The sequence below is a fragment of the Canis lupus genome, chromosome 22 (assembly GCF_011100685.1).
Source record: "Canis lupus familiaris isolate Mischka breed German Shepherd chromosome 22, alternate assembly UU_Cfam_GSD_1.0, whole genome shotgun sequence".
Taxonomy (NCBI): Eukaryota; Metazoa; Chordata; class Mammalia; order Carnivora; family Canidae; genus Canis; species Canis lupus.
The window spans coordinates 22,397,089-22,423,743 of record NC_049243.1 but is presented as its reverse complement, the minus strand read 5'-3'; the positions used below and the strand labels follow the sequence as shown (position 1 = coordinate 22,423,743).

General features: G+C 34.2%; 1 long non-coding RNA gene across 1 annotated transcript in view; it reads right to left on the bottom strand.

The window, feature by feature from the left end:
- Positions 1–26,655, bottom strand: part of LOC111091645 — a 54,469-nt gene that overhangs the window by 17,089 nt on the left and 10,725 nt on the right. The window contains exon 2 of the long non-coding RNA XR_005376358.1: positions 14,403–14,471. This is a non-coding gene — a long non-coding RNA (uncharacterized LOC111091645). The remainder of the gene's footprint in view (positions 1–14,402; positions 14,472–26,655) is intronic.

Sequence of the window (26,655 nt, the reverse complement as noted above, 5' to 3'; positions counted from 1 at the left end):
ACTTATAAGATGTAAATGTAATGAGTGCAGTGGTCAAAAAGATGAGTTGTTAAGGAAATAGCATCGCCACAGAAATAAAGTCCCTGGTAAGAGTAGTTCTAAATACCATACGCATACGTTTCATTTTCATCCATTTTACTGAAGCAAAAGAGAAAAAGGTATACAGAGAGGAGAAATAAAGACTTGTAACATTCACCTGCATGAAGAAAGTAAAAATCTGCAGAAAGCATTTCATTATGACACCTCACAAAAGGTAATGCGTTCTGTCTCTTTTAATTATAATAGAAAATTAATGCCATATTTTGTTTTTTAAATTATATGTGTTCTAGATTTAAAGGTTGCTTTATTTTTTACAGACTATATATAATAATTATGGTATACCCCCACAAGTCCCGCATATTCATACCAATCTGTTTGGAATTCATGCATTTTAAGAAGAATATGATTAAAAATTAAAGTTATTCATATTTTCTAAAGCATAAATCAGGAAAATTATATTTCACTATTTAGCTCCTTTACTTCTTGTTTTGTTTCCTTTCCTAAAAATTATTTGAGAATATTATAAACAAGGTTATAAAGAAGAATTATGAGTTTTAAGTTTATTTTTGTAAATAACATTTGTTTGGTATTTTCTTTTGATCATATTATGTAAGAGTTGGAATGATTAAAAGTTTAAAATTTCTAGTTACAAGCATATTTTGCTTAAATTAAAATATTTTCAAATATTTTTAAGCAATATCTTCTGAATATCTACAAAAAAGGAGTTGGGAAAATAAATGACCTACAAGAGCCAGCTACAGGGTTGGTAATCAAATCCGTAATATCGTGCCTTGAAAAGGAATCATGGGGCTGCATACTAAATACCTGACATGATTTTTCCTACTCCCAAAGAGAGTATGACTTTCCCCTGCAAAACATTCAAATTGTAGTTTGTATCCAATGCTCTCAGACTCTCAAATTGTTTAAGACTTTAAAATTTAATCAAGGGATTTCTTAATGGAAGCTAGGAAGAGCAACATCAGAAATACATTTGACAAAAGGGTAACAAATTTCTACTTAATTATTTACAATGGCCATATACGGCTACACAGAGACAGAAAAGTAGTCAGACTCTTGTGCATCAAACTCAGCTGTCTGAAAGAACAAGGGCATCAATTCGTCCTCACACCATGCAAACAGTTTTCAAGATTGCATCTTGTTGATCTTGATGAAATTACAGGACTAGGATCTGAAGCTTCGTGCTGGTAATTTATGGCCACAGGTCACTTGGAATTGAATGTTTTCAGGGTACAGGGAGCCTACTTGTCATTTGCATGCATCTCATTTTGCCACCTACAACATGTTTTTCATCATTGCTATAAGCCACTACTTTTTAACTTTTTTCCTTCTCTCTTTTTTTCTCTCCCCTTTTCTGTCTTTTTCTCTTTCTCTCTGCCTCTGTCTCTGTCTCTATCACTAACCCTCTTTCTAGAATAAAATAGATATGTTTTGCCCTGAGTCCAACATTATAATAAACATCCACAAGAAATGATAGATGAAAGCAATTTAATTTACTAAGTTTAAGTCAGAGATTTTCTTTTGTTGCCACTGACTGAGCTACAATCATAGCATGAATCAAATATTTCAGTTGTTTTATGGATAGGGAAAGGCCGTAGCTTTTATACTTTGCATTATGCATTTATTTACTTTCTCCCACAAATAATTGCCCAGGTTTTCTGTGTTACTAAGACACAGAGATATATTTTCAGACCAATATTTGTTGTCTTTGAAACTTTAGTATATATTTGTTACCCTTGGCATTTTTAAGTTTGAAATTATACATTAAAATTTTTTAATCTTAATTTTTTAAAATGAGGTTGAGAAGTGCCTGGGTGGCTCAGTCGGTTAAGCCTCTGACTTTTGGTTTTGGTTCAGGTCCTGATCTCAGGATCGTAAGATTGAGCCCTGCCTGGGGCTCTGGCCTCAGCATGGAGTCTGCTTAAGATTTTCTCTCTCCCTCTCCCACTGGCCCTACTTCACTCTCTCTCAGTCTCTCTCTAAAATAAATAAATAAATCTTTTTTAAAAAATGAAACTGGATGTTTCTTTAAGGAATGTCCTTATAAATAAATCCATGGGGCTCTGAAAAACCTTGTTTCTTGAAGAGATATCCAACTTTGTTTTTACCATGAAAAGTCACAAAGATCAAGTAAATGTATATACAATCTCTGAGTTTATAGGCTTTATTCGAATGAGTTAAGTTTTCTGAATGCACAAGTTTTTAGGCATTTATGTAAAACCAAATGTATAGAATACCTGAAATACCTTAAAACTTGCTTTATTTTTAGCATATGTAAGGGATGAAACTGAAGAATCTTGTGACACATTAAGTACAAGAGGATTCCATTAGTAGAATTATTCTAGTGATGCATAAAATATAAACTTGCAATTAGATTGTTAGAAAAACATATAATTAGAAATACTTGTGTAGATTTTTTAAAATTTCTATAAAAAGTTGTAAAATCATTGAGTCTTAGAGTTGGAAGTGATCTTATGAATCATTATATGCCATCTGTAGGAAATCCTTCTTACAACATCCTGCATAAGCATCCAGTCACATTGAAAGACTAAATAGAAAATATAATTCATATCCATAATTAAACCTCTTTTATTATATATTATAAAGTATGGATTACTTATTTAAGAACTTTTTATGTGTTTCTTACTAAAGCAAAAGTAAGAGAGATTTCCCTGAAATCTCCTTATCTCTTGTTTAGGGTACACATGTATATAAACTAGAAGTCTCACATTTCCCACAATTAAACTCAATATATTTTAGTATTTATCTTGGTCCATTACAAATTTTGATGCTAGATTCAACATCCTTTGTACAAAGAAGATGTAAATAATAACTTTTCTGACTTAAGGTAGTTCTAAGTGGTCAGAACCATGTTACATTTCTCCTCACCACACCAGTCATCTTAGAAAATTCTACTCTTTGGGTTTGAAGATTTACTACAATAACAATTTTGAAAGAAACTGGTATAGGATAACCGAGAAACATTCACACTCAGGATAATTTTTTCTCTAGTTCCACAAGAATTCCTAAGCCATTTTATTGTTGTAGGAACCATTAGGAGGTTCCATAAGAATGAGGAGCAGTGATAGACATTTAAGTGTGCATTTACCAAGAAATGATAGTGAAAAAAGCATCATTTTATATTCCAAGAACCATGCAAGATCTGAGGTATTACTCTTTTGCAAACTAATATGTTAGCCTGCCACATTTTCATAGATGCTGACAGAAGACTTGAGACTCGTGGGTCAGAGACAAAGGACACTATCACTTTATTTCACACCAGCAGGAGACAGTGTATCAGTTCCCCAGGCCCCTTCCAGCTCCCTCAATCTCCAACCAGGTTCCATAAAGTTGAAGCAGAGCTGCACTGAGCTGGAGATTGCACACAGTGATAGTGTCACAGTTAAAGAACCCTGAGCTTAGGAAACCCCAGTCTTTTCAGAGGGGCCACTAGCAAACTGGTCCACACTTTCCCAGGAGAGAAACATTATCTTTTTAAAAATTCCAACAAACCTGTCTACAACCCTGAAGGGGAACACTATTTCTATTTTCCATGGCTGTTTGCTATACCAACATGCTTCCAGTTAAATTCAGGAGTTGATACATGTGCAAAAATGTCATGATTAATTGTCTTCCAACATTGATATGTGAGCTCTTCTAAACACCTTTATATCACTTCATTTCAATTGTGGGATTTCAAAACTTAAATTGACAAAGCTGTTACCATAATCTAAAGAAACCTAAATATTTCATATATATTTGTCACCAACGGTTGTGAAAGCCTTCCATTGAATTTATCTGAAATTTTTTAACTATAATTTACAATCATTTTTCTGGGACTAATACTCTTGGGACAATAATAGGATCAGCATAACTGTTAGATAAATATGTTCTAACAGTTTTAAAAATTCATAGTTTTAGTCTCCAAATACCTCTTGTCTTTTTCTCTTCCTCATACTCTTTGTAATAATTCATAATATTAATATAAATAATTCGAATACATCTAAAGGGTTTTTCTCCTTCTGCTACATCTCAGGAATAGCTACTGTAATCTGAAGTTAGATCTTTGTGTTCATCCCCATATTGTATGTTGCTCAAGTCATCACCACAAAGTGAAGACAATGTCTTTCTTATTCACGCAAGTTACTGTTCAGTAATCTACTGACTTGTGCTGCTTTGAACTGTCAAAGACTTTCAGGAATTTTAAGGAAAAACACTTTCATTTAGTTATTTGAAGTTTATGTCATCAGGACTTATTATATATTTTTTACATTTTATTTTATTTATTTTCTTAAGTAAGCTCTAATGTCCCATGTGGGGCTTGAACTCATGACCCCAAGATCAAGAGTTGCATGCTTTACCAACTGAGCCATCCAGGCAACCCCTTTGAGGACTTATTTTAAAAGTAAGTGTGGGCACCATCAGGAAGGAAAAACAATAACCCACAAGTTGGGAGAAAATATTTGCTTTACATCTAATCAACAAAGGATGAGATGATAGAAAAAAAAAGGTAGCAAAAACTAATGTGAAAATACAATCTAATAGAGAAATGGTCAAAAGTCAAAAACAAGTATATCATAGTACAAATAGTGAATAAATATGTGAAAATAGGCTCAACCTTAAGTAACACAAAATTTATAATCAAAACTACAATGAAATAATATTCTGAACCATTAACTTGGCAAGAGCTCAAATTTGTAAGAATAAGAAATGCTAGCACACTTCTGCTCAGAAACTCTCAAATACTGCTTATGGGTCAAAACCATTATAATCGCTCTGGAAAATAACTCAGTGACATCTTGTAAACAAGTAAGCCTTGTGCTTTTGTCTCAGGAAACATGAAAAAGAATGCCAGAGAAGTGTTGTGTTTAATATTATACAACTGGAAACATTGCATTATAGCAATGGGAATCAAAATTGTAAAGATAAAAGTATATATACATTATGAAAACATTTTATATGATAAAGCAAAAACTGAACATTTAAAAAATGTGGTACATATCTAAATAATAAATACATTACAAAAATAAAGAACTTGATAAAACAAACTAATTTAAAAATGTGTGTGTATGTGTGCATGTGTAGTTTCTTTTTCTGAAATAAAAGCAGAAAGATAGACTGATAAAAACCCACAAAAGAATTGGAAATGTTGGGACGCCTGGGTGGCTCAGTGGTTGAGCATCTGCCTTTGGCTCAGGGCATGATCCCTGGTCTGGGATTGAGTTCCGCATCCAGGTCTTTGCAGGGAACCTGCTTCTCCCTCTGCCTATGTCTCTGCCTCTCTCTGTGTGTCTCTCATTAATAAAATCTTTTTTTTTAAATTGGAAATGTTCCCTTTCTTTAAATGGAGAGCGAGTTCACAGATCTTTACAGATTTACTATTATGCTTCATAATTTACACACGTATCTAACACTTTTTATTTAACAACTATTTCATAATAAAAAAAGAATAAAGTCAGCCTCAGCATGTAATGTTGAGGCAAAGGATTGAAAGATATCTAACCCCTCACACACACGCACAAGAATGGGAGAGAGAGAGAGAGAGAGAGAGAGAGAGAGAAGAGAAAGGGACAGAGATAGAGACAGAGCACCAGAGACAGATGAGGTAGAAAGATACAGAGAGAGACAGAGAGAGACAGAGAGAGGAAGGGAGAGAGATTTTGGTTTGCTTTGGTTTGGGTTATAAGGGCAGGTGCATTCCATCTGCTGATGTCATAGAATGTTTAGGCAAATCTTCCATATTTACCTAATCTTTGTGGCAAAAACTGGTGGGCTTTTTTAGACTAATCCTCCTTGACTTCTGAGCCTTAATTCTGTCAAGATACATTATCCTCCCCATCCTTATGAAATTAAAAATTAATACTATGAACACTCTTTAGTTTTGTCTGAATTCTAGGGAGAAAAAAAAAACACAAAATTAAGATTGGCTTTGTGGATTTGAAGATAATTTTATAGATATTGACTCTAGTGACCAACTACCTTTAGAGCAACTGGCAGGCTAGAAAGTTTGCTATGATTCCCTCTCCCAAGTGTTTACCTCGCCTCATTGTATATTTATTCATTAACGATGATTTATCATTTTGGGTTTATCATTATCATGTCTTTCCTTTATTTTTCTCTAAGATGTCTCCATGCTACATTAGGTTTTAATAAGGAACAAGAGAATGAGCGGAGAGAACTTAGGTTTCAGAATGCCATGGATTAAAAAAAAAAGAAGAAGAACTACTTTAATTGTTCTCCCCTTTAAAAAAAAAAAAAGAGTAGGAGGTTAGGTCAAATTTAATTTTTCAAGTAAATTTGATATAGTGTTGATGCTGTTGTGCAATACATCTGTTTTATAGACTAATCAATTATTAACCACTGAATTTTAAAATGACTTGCAAAACTACATTAATATTTCATAAAACTGCTGAATTTTGTGGTATCTAAATACATGTGTTAGACTTTGTGTGGGTTCTATCGATGACTGTTTAAAAAAACCTCCAAAAGCTAATGTTGTACGTATGTTAATATTGGATACCACTACATTAGATAATTTGGGGCTCAAGTCTTCCTGTTACTGACAATATTCTAAATTATGAAATTCAATGCACCATTATTACAGACTTTCTTAAAACCAAGAGAATATGTAAATCTTAATGTTTGTGAAAATGACATTCTCAACATCATCATAAATAATATAAAATACATGGAATTTTCATTCTGATTTACTCTTTTATCTCAAGATTTTAAAATAGAGTGAAAAACTAGATTGGTTTTGATGAGAATAGATTTCACATTTAACATTATTTTATACCAGTAAATTGTGACTATGCCCTAAACTTTAGGTTAAAACTATACTTTAAAAGCCATTTTACAAAAAAATAATAATAAATAAATAAAAGCCATTTTACAGAATAAATACACGTGTGTTTGCCAAAAGTATATTTAAAGAGCCTCATAATGAAAATATAATTTTTTTATGATAATAAAATGTGTAACATTTGTCGCTGCCAGATTAAATACATATATGTGTGTTTGTTAACTATTCATTAAGTAGTAAAACTGTTTTTATTCTCTTTTGCTTTTTTCCAGAATTAGGAAAACAACAAGAGGTAAATTTGAATATAAAAAAACATACTGACATTTTTCTTTGTTATTATTGAAAGATATATATATTTCACTGAATGATATGTATGTATGACACACACACATATATATATGCTGTTTTTGTCCAGCACACTAGACAGTACTTGTGGTACAAAGAAAATATAAACTATGTATTTTACATTCAATATGTGCATAAATATCTGCATGTTTTTTATGTACAGACATATATAAATACATGCATGCACATGTATATGTGTGTATATATGTTCATGTATGTGAATAGACAGTAACATGTATGTCAGGGTTTGCATATGATTAATATAATCTAAAACAGAGATTCATGAAAAAATTGTTGTTACATGAAACATGAACATTCTTATAATTAAACTCAATCACTTATTTTTTAATCCTTGCAAGAAGTCTGTAAAGACTGCTATCAGTATGAAAATAATCTCCATAATCCCTTTAAAGAGACAAATACAGGAAATAAAAAGTAAAAATGTTGACTTTACTATTATGTTTCTTTGTAAGGTCGAACACTATAACCAACTCAAACTCCTCACTCTTTTTCATTACAGCAATTCCTTTTTAAAGTAGACAAATGGCTCTTTGGGTCCCTGCAACAGGGCAGAAACCTTCAGCGTCAGGCTCAGAGTTTTTCGGTGAACCCACCTCGGTCCCTCATCACGCATCCTGCAATCCACAAGTACAACTAGCTCTCTTTGGTTTGGACAAGATGATTCTAGGCTTTACTGTAGCTTTAAATTTCTACAGGCCTCTGGTACAGTCAATTTAATTATTGTGTTTTCTATCCAGGTCTTATATTACCTATATATTTTGTGCATGATCACTTATTTTCATTCTGAAGACCTCTGTGTTTTTTCCAATTGGATTGGGGCTGCTTTTATACATTAACTAAGTTCATTGTATTATAGAATTGTAAAATCATGAAAAGATTTCTCTTTTCACCCCCATGATTACTGCAATCCTTCAAGCCCCTGCTTTTTGTTTTCTGAAGTATTAAATGGTCTCTGCCTCCAATTTCATCATACTGTCACTTAATTGATTTTTTTTCTAAAACACGAGTCTGATCATATTAGTCTTCTTAAAATCCTGCAATGGTTCCATTGCCTACAAGCTAATATCCACATATTTCACCATGATTTAAAGGCACTTCATTGATCAGTACAAACCTCCCCGCACCTTCCTTTCCAATTATTTCCCAATTACACTCTCTACTTCTGAAGTACATTACACCTCTCTACATTTGTTCATGCTGTTCCCTCTGAATAGAACACCTAACCCAATTTGTTCCTATTTCTTTCAGGCTCTAGCTCAGGCATTACTTCTACAAAATAACTCTCTGACCCGTCTGAGAGGTGGAAGAGACATCCTCCTTTCTGCTTTTCTCTAAAACCTCAAATTTAAAATATCCATTCTGCCACCACTATGCTGTGTTTATTTTTCTGTTTACCAAGCTTCAATATCAGTATTTGTTAAATTAGGTGTCTTTTTTATTAGATTCGAAATCCCTTTAGGAAAAGGTCTTCATCTTTGTATTACCAGACTTAGTACAGGGTTGAAACATAGTAGACTCTCAACTGGTATCTACTGAAAAAACAAAATGAAGCATCTACACCAGAATATAAGCCACATGAGATGAATAAAATATATGGATTATGCAAATGACTTTGTGCATTTATGATAATTTACATATTCTACATTTATATGAACACCAGAGACAGTATAGTAACATCAAAATTTTCTGAAGTGCTTATGAAAATACAGATTTTGGAGTCTCAAGAACTAGAAATTTTTATTTCTTAGGTCTGTGGGACACAGAAATCTGTATTTGGCTAACTCTCAAGGAGGTTCTTTTACATACTCAAGTATGAAAATAAATCCTTATAAAATATTGCAAGAAAAAATGGGGTAATATTTTAATGGACTGGTTGACATGAAGAAAAGTCTCATCTTTGTTTCCATAATGAGCAGAGTTGAATTATGAAATTCTAAATCCCCGAGTCTTGATCATGGACAAGTTTCCTCATATGTGAATTTAGCTGTCTCCAAATATCTCAAGATGGCATATATAATCTTTTTTTCTTCTAAAACCAGAGTTGCTTAATACTTTTAGCAGTCATCGTTGTTTGATAACTTAAGCACTAAATATGCTCAAATGAAATGCCTCCTTAAATTAAATCTCTATTAGTAGAATTTCTGAAAGACGGTCAAAGTTTACATAATATATGCATTTATTGATCATATATATTCATATACTTTATTAATATAAGTTTCAGTAATCAGAAGATAAGTGATGAAGGTAAAAATCTCTCTGAAACTTAAAATATAGTGTATTAAATATACAGTATAATTCTTCAGACATATTTACTAAAATATTTGTGTCTGATCCATGTTCCTAAATGCAATTAGTATATAATTAATGGAGTTAAGATAATATAAGCAAGTATTATTTTTTTGGAATATTTAGTAACTTTCTTTTCTCAGGGATATATATGACTTGCAAAAAAGTTTGTATTTCTGTATGGACACACACACACACACACACACACACACACACACACACAGAGTCACGTACAATTTCTTGTCTTAAGTGCCATATGGTCTCTTTTTAAATCTTTTGTCTTCCAGATTGTATAGACTTTTACTATTGATTTGGCTTATCTAACTCATTTTCAGAAATGAAATGAGTTTTCTGATTAACTTGACTCATTCTTAAATGTATAGATTAAATGCCCCTGAATGTGTCTGCTCACATCTGGTATTCCAGATGTTTGCTATAATAATCATATAAAAATCGACACAGCATTTCCAGGGCCATGAAAAACACTGAAGAATGAATAAAGGCAGAATTGTATCTCTTCCTGCATATGATTCCCTAGAAATTGGGTATTCTGTACTGCACGACCCAAATCAATTCAAAACCCCAAAACCAAAACAGTTCTAACCCAGACTTAAACAAACTAGAGTCCTAAATAGCATGAAATAAATTTCTCATTCAAAGATTCTTCTGAGTACAGAAATCTTACCATAAAAATACCCTAAAAAGAAGCATCTTGAAATATTTTCTTTATTATGATGACTTTTAAAAATCAGAACTGGTGTTTGGTGGGGTATGGTGCTGTCTGGGCCATACAGACCCATACAGGAGTTAGACAGCCACACAGCCACACAGAAGAGGATTTTAAGGGAAAGTTCAAGTTACAGATATTAGGAGAGAGGGTGGTACCACATAGGTGTCACTTCAGTAGCAGTTGCCATCAGATAATAGTTTGGGACACCGATGGATTGGGCAACATGAATGTTTCTGTGTTAAGTAGCAGTGAGATGTTTCAGAATGGGAATGTAGTATGAGGATTTATAGCACATCCTGTACTATAGTAGCTGAGGAACAGAAAAGTAGCTGAGGCACAGAAATTTATCTTCAACTTGCCTGAATTAATAATTGAGATTCTCAATATGAATGCTAGCAAGAATTTCTGAGTTCATGGCTCTGTACTGGGAGATTTCAATTAAAACTGCTAGGTAATTTTCTATAATTGTTCTTCCTTCAAATAATGGTCCTTTGCATAAAGCCAAACTTAAGAGTACATAGGTAGGTCGAAAATTTTTAAGTACACTCTGACATACTGAAATAATGGGTATAAATATTGAGACAAAATGAATAATGCAGATTTCAATTATAATTAAAACAAATTCAGGAAGGTAAGTAGAGAATGTGGAAGGCAAAATCTAACAAAAATATCTGTGGAAATAATTCTGTCTATATGAGAATGATATCATTTGATGCCTCAAATTCTAATGCAATGAATAATCAATTAAAAGAATTATGGCTTTTCGGGGCATCTTGGTGGCTTAGTGGGTTAAGTGTCTGCCTTCGGCTCAGGTTATGATCTCAGGGTCCTGGGATGGAGCCCCACGGAGGGCTCCCTGCTTAGTGCAGAGTCTGCTTGTCCTTCTCTCTCTGCCTCCCCCGCCCTCACTTACGCTCTCTCTGTCTCTCTCAAATAAATAAATAAATAAATAAATAAATAAATAAATAATATTTAAAAAATAAGAGAATTATTACTTTTAGATCAAGTGAAGCAATACTCCACTATGTTCTACATACCTAGTGTTCAATTCTGGATACTTTTTTTACAAAGAACATTGGCAATTACATGTTGAAGAGAGCAATTAGTTTAATTTCAACTTATCATATACCAGCATGCTGATAAATGCCAAATACTTTGCTAGATATTAGAGAGGGTCTAGAAAGCATTATAGGGAATATAACCTGTAAAAGTGAGAGTATACTTACCTGGAAAAGCGAAGACTTTGTATGAAGTAGATGAGGTTAGAAGGAATACATCACATCTCTTTTGAATGTATAAAAGACCTAGCACCCAGAGCAATGAGACTCATTTAAAAGTAACTTCATAGAAAAGAAACTGAATGGGGTATCTTATGAGGTAGTAATTTTCCTATTGATCTACATGTTCAAGCAGAAGACTGGTGACAGTGTTTAGGTAACCTGAAATAAAGATGGGGTTGCACTTATGTTTGGTGGAAAACTGCTTGCAATTCAAAAATTTGTTTCTTTCCGGCTATTGTATGGCATGTACAGAAACAGAAGCTAGAGATACTGTCTTTTATTATTTTCAATATACTTTGACTTATCTGGGTGATATTCACCAGCCTGCCTCATCTCCCTCAGCAAGCAGATAATGCATGATGGCCACTTCATATCAAAAAGAATATATAGGCTGTGAAATGTTGCTCCAACTATATATACTTTGTCCTGGAGTATAGCAATACAATAGTTTGCCTTTTCCAGAAAGATGGAAAATGATATATCTAATGTGAAGGACCATGAGGAATTTGGAGAAGGAGCTATTATTTGAAACTTCACCAAAACATTATTTTATTTACTATTTATCTCATTTACTATGTTGAAAAAAAAAGTCTATGATTATACTCTTTCTGATGTCTTAAGTACCAAAATTATTATACCTCTATTTTCTTACTTCACCTGTATTGTACTATAAACACAATTTATTCTTTTATTCCCACTGTGATGGGAGGACAATTTGGGATGAGAATTTAACAAATGTGTCCTATTTGCTTCTCAAGTAGCTTTAAGAACAATGTAGGATATAAAATCACGAGCAGCTCGTGATATATTTATTTCCTTTTGAATAATATGGGAGCTTAATAGATGCCAGATAGGATTCTTAATACATCATACAAATTTTCTCATTTAAGCAAGTTTCAATTACATAATTTGATAACTCCTCCATAGATGTTGAAAGAAAAGCTGATTCTCACCTACTAAACAAACCAAGCTAATTGGCCATTGTTTACAATCCTAGCAATGTTCAAGGTATTACTTTGTTTCAAAATAAATCTAAGACTGTTGTTGACACAAATAGTTTAATACTTTCCCAAGAGATGGATGTTATATCCACAAAATCATGTTAGCCTTGAGGTATCCTTAAAAGTGACCAACATAAAGCAATCCTTTCACTAACTTTCATATAATTACAAAAGACAGTCTTTTTTTTTTTCCAAATATCTGGATAATAAAAATCATTTTGAATGTGAAACATTTCAACCATACTTAAATGTTGCATATTCCTTATTATGCTGGTTTTCTCTACTTCAGCAGATGTTTTACATGACAGTTTAGCTGACCTATAATGTCTTTGCTGAGGACAGATGTCCTGGCTAGCACTGGTAACTATTTTGTTACAGTACAAAGGTGTGAAAATGGCTGCAAAAGAATTCCAAGCAGTTCAAACCCGAGGATTTTGGGAACAAAACAGTGAAAAAAATTCTCATGTAGCAGAAGCAGTTGGAAAGTTCTGTGCCTCTACCCCACTACCCAGCACTTAAAGCATAATCAGTTTTGTAGATGAAAATGGTACACCCTACATGGCACACAGCTACTCCAGAGAGCTCTTAAGTAGTTTTCTTTACTTCTTTTTTTTTTTTTTTAAAGATTTTTTTTTATTAATGATAGTCACAGAGAGAGAGAGAGAGAGAGAGAGGCAGAGACACAGGCAGAGGGAGAAGCAGGCTCCATGCACCGGGAGCCTGACGTGGGATTCGATCCCGGGTCTCCAGGATCGCGCCCTGGGCCAAAGGCAGGCTCCAAACCGCTGCGCCACCCAGGGATCCCAGTTTTCTTTACTTCTAAACTAACTCCACATAAGTCATGGGCTTGGGTCACAGATTATAAAGTAGAGAACTCTGGAAATCCAAGCTTATAAAAGTAAAGATGATCAATCTGCAATCGGTTCAAGTCTTTGTATATGTAATATTCAAAATTATCTTCAGAAATTATTTTAGAAAATGAAGACTGAAATAAGCTAATTTATTTTGCTCTAGAATTCATTCTAAAGTGGGTAAAAATATGAAAACAACTGTTGGGAATCAGCTAAATTTAACCTCAAACAAGACAGTTTTCATTAGCAATTTTGAATCCTGACCGCAATAGGTATTTTAGGAAATAATTCACACTGAGTAAACATATGTCCCCAAGTCACATTATGTATTTTTCATTCTTTTCACGAGTAGCATTTGTTAACATATAAAAAATTGAAATACAAGAACTGTATTAGTTAATTATACATTTTGTCCGACATTACTTAAGGAAAGCAAGTCAGAAAGGAAAATATAGAAATATACCTATATAAATGTAGTAGAAAGAGGGGATCCTTGGGTGGCGCAGCGGTTTGGCGCCTGCCTTTGGCCCAGGGCGCGATCCTGGAGACCCGGGATCGAATCCCACGTCGGGCTCCCGGTGCATGGAGCCTGCTTCTCCCTCTGCCTGTGTCTCTGCCTCTCTCTCTCTCTCTCTGTGACTATCATAAATAAATAAAAAATTTAGAAAAAAAAAATAAATAAATAAATGTAGTAGAAAGAACACTCAATCTTGGTCAAATACTGAGTTTTAACCACACAAGCAAGTTAAACATTTTAGATATTATTATCTTTGTCTATAAAATATAGAAAATCATATGTACCTTATGTACCTCACAATGTTAATGTATGTTAAAAAGTGATTGTAAAAATGAAGCTGTTGGAAACCATAGGAAAGCACGTAACTAAGTGACTAATGAATGAACAGATACTGAAAAGGTTGGTTTGCTTGAAGTTCATAAATTTGCAGTTATCTTAGTTGTAATTGAAGAGTATGTCCTTCTTAAAGGAGGCTGGTTCCCACAACCTTATGTCCCCTGGCTTTGGCTTACCTTCTGGTCAAATTCTCCAATCTTCTGGTGGTTTCCAAGACCTACCAGTCTTCCAAAATGTGTTATTTCCTGCATAAGAGAGTCAGAGTTGGGTTTTGCTGCTTGCGATCAAAAACCTGATTGTCATATAATGATTTTGCCAAGAGTGTGTTTTGATACATAGCATGGCTATAGTAATATAATTGGTACTCTTGTAAGGTTTAAAACATGATTATTGATTTTGGGAGTTTCTCTTCATTTCTAAAAAAATACTTTATTTTTTTTGAAGTTTTTATTTAAATTCCAGTTAGTTAAGATACAGTGTAATATTAGTTTCAAGCAATGTAGTGATTCAACACTTTCCATACAATACCTGGTGCTCATCACAGGTGCCCTCCTTAATCCCCATGGCCTATTTCACCCATGCCCCACCTATCTGCCCTCTGGTAACCATCAGTTTGTTCTCTGTAGTTTAGAGTCTGTTCTTGGTTTGCCTTCCTCTCTCTTCTCCCCTCTGTTTGTTTTGTTCCTCAAATTTCACGTATAGAAAATACTTATTTCTTTCTATCTCTCTGATCTTTTAGATATCCTAATATGATAATACTATATTTTGGTAGTCTGAAACCTCTTCTATGATGTTTTACCTGAAATGGCCAAACTTATGGAGACATTCCATATCCCAGTCAGAACTTAAATTATATTATGGTAATTACTATCCAAAAAAGAATCAGTTAGAAGCAGTAAATACCAAAATAAGAGGGTTGCTATGTTAGTAATGCATATTTTAGTGTCTACAATTCTACTTTTTACTGAAATACAGTGTTTCTACCTTTCACTTGTGTAATGGAATTGATAGCATATTTCTGAGGACTGATTTATTTGGCCCAGTTTGTATGAATTGATTCATTTTGGAACATTTGACAGAATGGTTGGTATCAAAATAATGCTGTATACAGAGCACATAAACACATTATTGAATGAAGAATGAACTGAAAGATCATAAGTTCTCAAAGATGATGCTCACAGCAAGAGGATTAAATTGCATAAAAATCAAGTCACTACTCTGAAATACACGGTGTAATAAAAGCTTGAAAGAAAAATGTGAGATGAACTCAATTTCTCAGCCATTGCCATGAGTGTAGATGTGCTTCCTGCTGTTTTGTGAACAATTACCATGCCTGGAGGGAACTGAATGAATGCTGGCACCTATTGGTAGACGGAATAAAAACCTAAGCTTATTCTCCTATCATGAGGCTCACATGCCATATGCTACAAACTAATACATTAAGTCGGCATAATGAGGAAGATAACACATTTTACCATTGCTTGCTTACACTGCAAAAACTGGAACACCATTATATAAATTGCCTGAAATTCACTGAATTTCTTTTTTCTCGCAATTCTTAGACATTTAGAAGACACGAATCATGTAGAAAATATACCAGTTGATTCACTTAAGAGTATAACGTACTTTAAACTTTGTCCCAAATATTATTCTTTCCATTTTCTCTGGAGTCTTCCAAGTTATATGCTATGCAATTACCATTGATATATATATATATATTCCCTATATATCTTTTTCATAAAATATAAGAATGCATAGAAAATATTGGAAATGATACATAGGATCTTATTTTAATTTTGTGAATTATTCTTATAAATATAATTTAATTGTATAGTTTTAACATCAATGTTAACGTTATGACTATGTTTTCTGTATAGTAAAGATATAAAATGTCTAGCATAGTTTGCTTTAAAGCAAGAAGTCAGAGACAATACTTAACTATTGACTGATAATTGATATGTGGAATGCTTGAAACTTAAAAGTTGTATAACCAAATATTATTTCTGAATATCAAAATGATGATGTATGGTGGAAAAATGGGCTACTACCTCAACTAAAGAGGAAACAGGGGCACTTATGTGGGTCACTTAGCTAAATGGCTGACTCTTGATTTCAGCTCAGGTTATGATCCCAGAGTCATTAGATTGAGCCCAGTGTAGGGCTACACACTTAACACCGAGTCAGCTTTAGATTCTCTCCTTCTCTGTCTGCCTACTCCCCCACCCCTATTTATACTCCCTCCCCTCAAATAAATAAATAGATCTTTAAAAAAATAAAGATGAAACAATTTCAATCCTTCCTTCCAATTATTCCTGATAGAAACCACATGGTTATCTATGAACAAACAAAAGAAAGGGTAGGGTATGGTGAAGCTACCAAGGGAGAAAATAATAATGTGCATATGATTGTTATGTCCCTAGACCTCTCATCAAATCAGACCATCAACAAAGTGTTTTGCATTTGACCAGGCACTGTGGAATATTCAAGGAAGTTAAGACACATTTTTTCTTCTCAAGGTGTTTAAATTTCAAATAGGGTGCCAATACATGCAGAGGTAAAATGTTAAAAATAAAAACTCAGGACAGAAAAATGAATGCAACGTAAGCGGAATAGACCAAACGACCATGGGACTCGTAAAAAGTTGGAAGACTTAGTACAGAAGATTGAAGTTGGCTGGTTTGTGGAGGATGTGAACGATACAGATAGATAAGAAAAGATGTTACAGAATGCCATGGAAAGACAAGCCAGAAAAAGCAATGCCATTACAGTAGCAGGAAGTATGTTTTGTCTTCAGGAGAAAGGAGTAGTACTGCTTGATGAAATGTCACAGAATAATTTGATACATGTTTGGTTAGGAAGGAGCAGATAGTTCATGGAAAATATTGAAGAAGAACAGATTTTTGGACCTGATCTGCTGGATAATAAGGAAATACTGTAGAAAACACAATTTCACTCAAAACTAATACATATTAATGTAATTCCCAGCTACTGCTTGGCCATTGTGCAGGATGTTATCTAGCTAAAATAATTTCCCCTGCTTTATAGTTTCAAAGGAAGGGGAAGACACTAGGAGTTCTATCATCTAGGATAGCCTAGCTATTATTGATATTATCTTTTAGTTAGGTATTCTAGGTGTATCATCTAGTATTGGTGTGTGGTTTCTTCATCTTGAACATGTTTTCTGCCTTGCTTAAAAGTTTATTTTTAGGCATCAAAAAGGAAAAAAATAAAACATGGTTAAGATCACTCTTACACTGACACCTTTAAATGTTGATTTCTCTGATACATACCTCTTACATCAAAATGTGTAGCAATGATATATAAATACATGTAAAGAGATTTTAAATGTTCAGCAAAATAAGCATTTCCAACTACCAAATATAGAATGTAAATGTAAAGCAATTAATAGAAGGTAAAGTCACGTACTTCCTGGGTTTAGAGCATCAGTGTAAGCTAGAAAAACCTGAAGTTCAATCTGTCAAAGTAATAAAAATGGAAACTGCACTATATAAGATGGGGTGGAGGTCAACAGATAGGCTCACCTCTTAAAACACAGCTGAAGAGGATTTCCACTGATAGTGAAAGGAGCTAAAATAAGCCTAAAATTATGGTTTATTAGAAATGATGAATCTGGGAAGTAGGTGGACAAAAACCCAACCAAGACTGGGAAAACAGTCTACTTCTGGCATGGCATTTGAATTTACCATATCCTCAGTGTCATTGTAGGATAGGAGCTCCAAGCTGACACTTTCAGAATGGGCTCTACATTATGGATCTTGTGGATTCTTTGGAGGCACTTAAATCCAGTATACAGGGCAGCTCGAGTGCCTCAGCGATTTAGCGCTGGCTTCAGCCCAGGGTGAGATCCTGGAGACCTAGGATGGAGTCCCACATCCCGCTCCCTGCGTGGAGCCTGCTTCTCCCTCTGCCTGTGTCTCTGCCTCTCTCTCTCTCCCTGTGTCTCTCATGAATAAAATAAATAAAATCTTTTAAAATAAATAAATAAATCCAGTATACAAGATGGGTTATGAGAAAGAGAGAACTATAGAGAAAAAATTACTGCTCTAATTACTGCCACATACCACACGAAATGAACCTGGGAAATCAAAATTCTAACAAACGCGAAGAATGAAAAGCTAACAAATTCCTCTAAATGAATTTACACTAAATTAAATAGGAATAATGTGATAACATGTAAAAACTTTTACATACTTCTATTTAACATTGTTAAAGAGGTGAGGGAATAAGACTCAAAAATTCATTTCTGCAAAAACACTGCAGAAGTGAGACAATATCAGACAACACTAAAAAAGTCCATTGAAAATATTTGAAAAAAATATGAATATTGAAAACAAAAACTCAGGATAAACTCCAGAATGTTTAGAGTTGAGGTCCACCAAGCTAATTGGACCTGATGATGAACAAGATTTCTGGATGCTTTGGAGATGAGAGATTAAGTCTTCAAAAACTTGGAGGTTGCCACATCAGTGAAACATTTAGGGTTTCAGTAATCATTGGTCTGCAAGGATATTCTTATAAGTCAGTTCTTAAACTTTATTGTGCATTCGTATTTCTGGTTAGTAGGTCTGACTTAGAGCTCAAGAATATATATTTCTAGTAAGTTCTCTAGTTATGCAAAGTCTTGTCATCTGTAGCATGAAGCAAGAAGCAAATCCTTGTAGTATTGGGCACCAGCCAAGGTCAGGTGCCTGACCATGTGACATCAATTAATAAGTATCATTATAGTCAGAGACTCATAATTTTGGGTGCATATAGCAGCAATTCATCACACAATAGAAATGATATACTTGGGATGGGAGTCCTTGAAGTTCCAGAAGTCATAAGTAAGATATATAAACAAGAAGCCCAGACTCTCATGTTACCCACCTCTGTTTGACTGCTACCTCTCCTTCAGCTTTTCACCTATAGTCTCCTAGAGGGTTCTCTAAGTCTCACTGACAAAGGTGGATACTAATTTAGCTCTATTTTACAGGTAAGTTGTTACTAGAGGAAAACAGACTACTTTCAAACCACAATCCATTTTCAGGGCTAGCCCTGAAGACTGTGAGATGGAAGAAATATCTTCCCAATGGGAAGAATGATATGCCATGCACACTGGTCATTTTGGGGGGAAATGGCCCTATGTACCAATATACAATGACGCCTAGGCAAGCATGGATGGTTTACCAGTTTGGTCCAGATATTTGAAGGACAAATTTGGGAAAATTAGAGTCAAAAGAGAGTGACAATGAGCTGGACAGAATATTTCTAGTCTATGTCTACCAGCCTCTTTCCTTATAATCTCTTATGCTTGTACAGTGGGCCCAGGAAGAGAGTGCACATGGTAGCAGGGTTGTAAACCATATGCGGGCTCAAGGACATATGTTCACTATCACCACCTATAAACCTGCCAGCAGAAGAAAACAAGTCTGAGTCCTTTATCTCAGCACCATTCCTCAAAGAGACCTCTGGTGCCAGATTGAATATAATGGACCCTTTCTACCCTGGAATGTGCAGCAATTCATTCTTACTGGAATTGACATCTACCTCAGATAGAAGTTTGTCTTCCTTGTCTGCTGCAGGGCCCCTGAGAACATTATCATCTTGAGACAAAGAGAAACTCTGACTTATTGGCATGGGATCCTATACAGCATTGCCTCATACCAAGGGACCAATTTTATGGCAAAAGAGCTTGAACAATGAGCTCTTAATCACAGAAATCACTGCTTCTACAGTATGTTACATTACAAAAACATAACCTAATAGAATCATGGATTGGAAATAAAAGTCACCACTAAGAAATAGCTCAGATTAACATCTCTTCTGTGTTGAGTTGCAATTTTCTCATTTGCTTTGAATGACAAACTTACATATGATGATAGGTCCTGAGAAACTGGAATGCTTGGATCTAGGAATCATGGGTGGGAGTAGGATTGGCCCCTTTAAACATTACTGCAGGAGATCTACTTGGGAAACAAAAGGGCAAGAATAGTGAAGTAGATTTTGAAGAACAAATTTGGGAAGACTCACTCTAGCACATATTAAGACAGTGTATCATTAATATAGATCGACAAAATAGAATGGCAACATGTGAAATGACAGATTTGACTTTACAAAAGCAGTAAAGAATGAACTTTCTGTTTAGTAGACTTAAGATAACTCATTGTTCACATGCATATAAACTTGGATTCTTTCCTCCTACTGTGTGACAAAAATCCATTCCAGGTAGATTGCGATTTAAATGAGAAAAACAAAATGTTCAAATTTTAAAAGAAAGTATAAGAAAACGTGACCCTTTTTACATTCTGTATATAAGTGGTATCATGTAGTATTTGTTTTTCTCTGACTTATTTCACTTAGAAATTAATTTATTCATTCATAAGTTTTTTAAAAAGAACATATGACCTCAGGGATATTAAAGAAGAAACAAAGAGCACAAAATGTACAAGGAAATATTTATAAATTTGACTATAATTGACTTACATTTTGTCTAAATAAAGATACCAAAAACAAGGCGAAAAGAAAAGCTACAATCTGAAAGAAAACACTTACAAGGCCTAGATAACAAAACAAAAGTTTGAATTACTTATTAAGAACTTCTCCAATAATAATAAATCAATAATAAGATGACATATAACCCAATAGGAAAATTGACAACAATAAAAACAATTCAAAAAAAAAAAAAAACAATTCACACAGAAGGAAATCTAAACAAAGAGTGAACACACACAAAAAAATATTATGCCACTAGTGTCCACAGAAATGAAAGTTAAAACACAATTAGATGCCATTTTCTTTTTTTTTAATTTATTTTTTATTGGTGTTCAATTTACTAACATACAGAATAACCCCCAGTGCCCGTCACCCATTCACTCCCACCCCCCGCCCTCCTCCCCTTCCACACCCCTAGTTCGTTTCCCAGAGTTAGCAGTCTTTACGTTCTGTCTCCCTTTCTGATATTTCCCTCACATTTCTTCCCCCTTCCCTTATATTCCCTTTCACTATTATTTATATTCCCCAAATGAATGAGAACATATAATGTTTGTCCTTCTCCGACTGACTTACCATTTTCATAATTATTATAATGGAAAGAAATTCTAGATACTTGATAATGTCAAGAACTGTCAAAGATGGGGAAAAAATACAATTAGGAATTGTCTCGTACTTCTGATGAAGTGTAAAATAACAGCAGCCAGCAGCGCTTGGGAAAGTAATTTGGCAATATCCAGAAAAGTTTAAGAGACATTGTATCATTTAGAATGATGTTCACATATAAGTAACTGTAAACTAGATTACAGTGGTTTAATCAAGGAAGAGGTTTGTCTCATGCATTAAAATAAAAATTATCCAGACAGGTATCCCAGCGCTGAAACAATGGCTAACCATGCCCTGAAGGAACCAGACCTATTTTATCACTCTGTTTTCCTTAATGTGTGGCTGCTGCACCTCCAGAATCACCACAGTCCCAGGCAAAGAAAAGGTTAGAGATGACTGAGTCAGCACTGACAACGTATTGGCTACCTCTAGCTGAAAAAGAGATGGGGATCCAGAATACAGGATCCAGTTTGCTTTACAAACTCTAAAGTTGAGGTAGCCAAATGTAAAAGTGGTTTAAGTAACGTTGAATGAGCCAGTTTGCAATATGTACTTCATAGGTGCACGGGCATGCATGTACACACACACACACAGGATATATATAGGATATAATATATATAATATATGTAATATAGAGAGAGAATATGTGTACACACACACACATATATATGTTATATATATATATAACTATACATCCTATATATATATATAACTCTATATCCTAGTGCTTTGCTACTCAGTGTATTCTGTTCTGTTTTCCATGAACAAGCAGCAGAGGCATCACTTTGGAATTTGTTAGAAATTTATAATCTCAGGCTCCATCCCATATCTACTGAATCAGTATGTGAATTTTAACAGGAATCCCAGGTGGATCCACATGCAAATTAACATTTGAGAAGCACCACTCTAGAGAAACCACTGCACGTGTAACAATGTGCATTGCATCTTACAGGGAAACATGGAAATAAACTAAATGCCCATTAATAACAGAATATTGAATATATTAAGAATTCAGAATATTGAAATAAATATTGAATATAAATGTATTTATTTAATAGAATGATTTACAGGGCAGTTGAAATGAGTGACTAGATTGGTATTAATTTGGACAAATATCAGAAGCATAACATTGATTTTAAAAGATACGTTGCAAAACTAAATCAATAGCATGGCATAATTTGTATATATATATGTATATATTAAGGATTTATTTATTCATTTGAGGGGGGTTGCAAGGGAGAAAATCCCATACAGACTCCCCACTGGCCACAGAGCCCAAATGCAGGACTCAGCCTCAGGCCCCTGAGATCATGATGTAAGCCGGAATCAAGAGTCAGACACTCAACTGATTGAGCCACCCAGGTGCCCCATTTTTTAAAGTACAAAACAGTACATTTTATATGGATACATACAGACTTATTAAAATATTTTAAAATGTGTGGATGTAGTTTGTTTAGCAACTTCATGATCTTGATTAACTTGAGATGAAGATGGAAGAAAAGGTGATTGAAAAAAGTACAAAGCGGTTTCAATTGCATCTGTTGTATTTCGTTTCTTAAAAAAAAAACAAGCAACTATGGCAAAATGTTAAGAAATGTATGTGTATGTTTACACTGATGTCTGCAGAATTATTCTTTAAACTTTTTTATATGTTTAAAATATTTCATAAAATATTTTTAAAGATAAAATGAATGCAGATAATTTTTTGAAAGGATAGTAATGGTGTAACTCTTTTCACACTGGCAATTTGTTCTTAAATGATTTAGCAATAGCTGGGTAAAATGGATACATTATTTATGAAGATTAAGTAAGTCAACATTAGAGCAACATTTGTAACTGATTTTTATGATAGTGAGTCCAGAATATTTCAATGAATTTGCAGCTCTCTCCTGGTAATAGCACAGTTAGGGAACTCAAGAATATATCTAAATACATGCACACATATTTATAACAAGCATGCTTCAAAACTACTAAAGATGAATAGAAAAAATGTAGCGAAGCTGAATATTATGCCTGTTTTTGAAAGGAATCTGAATACTCTTGGAACCTATATGCCATTCTCCCAGTGTCTTGTAGTTTACTCTTCACCAAGTGCTTTGGCTTGGACAGTGATGTTTATTATATGCTTGCTCCCGTTCAAAACAATAGATTCGCTTGAAAATTTTGCATCCCAGTTCTTGTCGTTAGGTTTGCTTCATTTTTAGTACACACCTTTCTCTGTGTTTTTAGTCCTTAACATCAGCACTAGAAACAGCATATTGTTTTACACGGCAGAAAACAATTGCTTTGCATATAATACTCCTAGATAGAAATAAGCCTTATTAACAAAAGCATCGTTCACCTAGTTTCTACCATGTATTCTACTTTCATGTTTATTAGCCATAAGATAAGTAAAATAACAGGAGCAACATTTAAGTGACATACCGTGAGGACACACAATAGAAAGAACATGCCGAGTTTGAAACAATCCCAATGCGATTTCCACTCTGTTCTTTTTGAACCTTTCACTATCTTCATGATGTCCTGAAATTAAAACTCGGAAACTTGTAGCCTCCTACTAAAATACAATATTTTTGGTTTATTCTCATATTGGCCTCAAGTATTTACTATTCCCTGTCTTCTCCTCATAATAGATGTCAAAATAGCTGATTATTATAAGAAGCTGATCTGTGGCTACTTGGCCATCTTTACCTGCATACACAAGTGCCTGAAGCTGGAGCATCTAGAGGGTAATTAGAGAGAGAAAGCTGGCAAACTTTTAAATTGGTGAACCAAGAAGGAAAAAACTAAATTGTCATTAGTTGCACATAATATATTTCTATTCTTGGTAAATGCAAAAGGACCACTTAAAAACTAATAAAACTAATGAGTATTCAGTGAAATAGCCAGATACAAGAAAACATACCAAAGTAATAGCTTTCTCAAATGCCAGCAATAATCAGTTAGGAACTCATTCACTCACTCACACACACACACACACACACACACACAATTTAAAAGAAAAAAAAAACGATTGGATACTTGGGAATGAATTTCAGAAATTAGAGAAACATGTAAATGAACAAAATAACAAATAGTAAAGAAGTATTAATTTAAATGGCCTAATAAAATGTACTATATTACTGGAAAGGGAGAACCAATAATACAAATATGTTAGTTATCCTGAAATAAACATGTTCTTTCAATGTAATCTCCTTCTAAACAGAAGCAAGGAGTAAATATACATGTACTGACATGAAAGTCCATTCTATGTATATTATTAGTTGAAAAAAAGCAAGATGTAGAATAATATCTGATCTTTTATCAGTCATCTGAAGTTGTAAATATGTAGACTACATAGGATGTGCATTCATTTTTCTTCCTTTCTCTGTGTGTACATTTACTCAGGAATGGAATAATCCACACCAAACTTTTAATATTGGTTATTGCCGAGAAACAGGAGCCAGAAAAACATTTTATATATTATGATCTTCTGTGTTTCTTGAAATTCGTATGATGACCATACTATCTTTAAAAATATGAATAAATCAGCAAAGGAACCAAATGGAAATATGTCATATAGGAGGACATAAAGGAATCATTTTTGGCACCTCTGGCGGCTTCCAAATCTGTTTTGAGAAAGGCAATAAAGAATGCTGAAATGACTCCCCCAATGATGGCAACGTCTAAATCCCTGGAATCTGTGCATAGATTACCTTACATAGTAAAAGGGACAGGTAAATGTGATTAATTTTAGGATATCGAGATGGGGAGAGAGGTTATTCTTGATTATCCTAATGGGCCCTGTGTAATCACAAGGGTCTGCACAAGAAGGAGGCAGAGGAAGATTTGACTATAGAAAGAAGGCAATGTGAAGACAGAAGCAGACATTAGTGAAGCAGCCATGAGCCAAAGAATGTCAGCAACCTCTAAAATCAGGAAGAACTAAGGACAGGTTCTCTCATGGAGGCTCCAGCAGGAATAAGCACTGCCAATACCTTGATGCCCCTGTAGGGCTTATTTTGAACTTCTAGCCTCCAGAACTGATACAATATATTTGTACTATTTTAAGCCACTAAGTATGTGTAATTTGTCATAGAAGTGACAAGAAAATGAACGCAAGGGAAAAAATGTACTGAGTCAAATCTGGTACACGGTTAGGGTAACCAGGTAACTTGCATGGCCAAAAACCTGTAAATTGATGAGCTTGAGTAAATTTGGTGATGCTGAGCAAGAGGGAAAAAAGAATGAAAATGAGAATCACTATGGTAAGGGTAGAACAAGCATTTAAATAAGCAGAAAAATTAAATGAAAATCTGGGATAAGACCGAGTCAAAGTGAAAGACCAAGATGGTTATCAGGTCAATCAGTCAGGGGATGAATGAACAAGTATTGAGTGTTACTATACTTCAGACTTGGGTTGGAAATGTGAGAAATGTATGTGCCTTTACAGAGTTGCCAGTTAGAAAAAGACAAACCATTGAATGATTTTAGACAGTTGTGCAATATGATCACTTAATCTGTAGAATGATTACTTTGGCACCATTAAGGGAGAGTGGATTGGAAAAACAATATTAACCACAAGAAGAACAGGAGCCTATGATCCATATGGAAGCTACGGGAAAAGGCTAGACCAGAAGTAAGAAAAGATTAGGCCAGAGTACCCGTAGCAGTTAAAGGTCAAGGATGAACTGTGCCCATCATATCTTGTCTGGACCCCAAAGGCCTCTCAAGAGATGAGAAAGGGGGCCTGGAGTTGCAGATGTCCCCAAAAGAATACTTTTATCCTTCTAAACAGAACATTACACCAAATGAGAGAAAAAAAAAATTGTATTGAACACATCAGAATCAAACAAGAATTCTTTGCCAAACTAATGCCACTTCATTTCTGATCATTCTTGTAACAGTGTCATTGATCTACTTCTAACACTCATAATGGAGAGATGAAGAAAAATGCACACACATGTACACACAAATACACATGTTTGTTTTGTACAAAGTTAGGCATTCTATTAAGGTTTTTAAAAATAATATCTACTTATTCAATGTCCACATTTGTTTCCTCCCGTAGTATTGGTTTTAAAATATAAACTTTTGTGATGAGGGTGGTGTGGTCTTGTTAATCTGTTCCAAAGCCATTTCAGTGTCAGGCACACATTATACACTAATTGGATTCCTGATGCATCTTTAAAAACTAATTTCAAAACACTAAGTAATCAGAGGCTTTGTCTTCAACACAAGACATTGCATCAGCAAAAAGTGTTTATTACTCAGCCACCTGTGTTCTGCACAAAGCAATTTAAGCAGACACAGTCCCTGCCCTGAGGAACTGTCTAAAGCCAGTGCCATTTTAAC